Genomic DNA, 807 nt, shown 5'->3' on the forward strand with positions numbered 1-807 from the left:
AATCTCGAGTAGTCAGTCTTCTCCCTGAAGGTAATTTTTCACAGCTCAAGTTCAGTAAGGGTCTCAGAAGATTTGAGTCTCCCTCTCCTAAATGGGATGTGCAAAAGGCAAGAATTAGCAACATAAAGGAGGAACTGAGCGCCAAGGAAATACTTTACCTTAAAAAATACATCAATAAAAAAATAAAAAATAAGAAAAATTTAAAAATATTTGAAGAGAGAGAGACATATAGAGACATCAGAAGGATACAGAGACCCTACCACTTTCTAGAATGTGGTATGGAGTGAGGTCTCAGCAGAAAATCTTCAGTAGTAAGTCTTATTCCTAAAAATAGTTATTCACAGCTCAAGTTCAGTAAGCATCTGAAAAAATCTGCCGCTCCTAAATGGGAGGGTGAGAAGACAAGATAGCAACATAATGCAGCAGCTGATAGCCAAGATAATACTTTACCTAAATTAAAAAAAATTAAAAATAAGAAAAATTACAAAAAAATTAAAGAGAGAGAGTGATAGAAACAGGTAGAAGCCTACGGAGGCCCTACCACTTTCTAGATTGTGTCTGGAGGGTGAAGTCTCAACAGATAATCTTAAGTAGTCAACCTTATCCAGAAAGTAATTTTTCACAGCTCAAGATCAGTAAGCATCTCAGAAGATCTGAGTTTATGCCTCTCTTAAATTGGAAGTGGCAAAAAGGAAGAAGTAGCAATGTAAGGAGGGGTTGATAGCCAAGAAAATGCTTTACCTTAAAAAAAAAAAGGAATGGAGAAGAGGCCGGCCCTTCAGAAGAAGGTTCACCAGGGCTCCAGTA

The sequence above is a fragment of the Tupaia chinensis genome, unplaced genomic scaffold (assembly GCF_000334495.1).
Source record: "Tupaia chinensis unplaced genomic scaffold, TupChi_1.0 Scaffold000001_1, whole genome shotgun sequence".
NCBI classification, from domain to species: domain Eukaryota; kingdom Metazoa; phylum Chordata; class Mammalia; order Scandentia; family Tupaiidae; genus Tupaia; species Tupaia belangeri.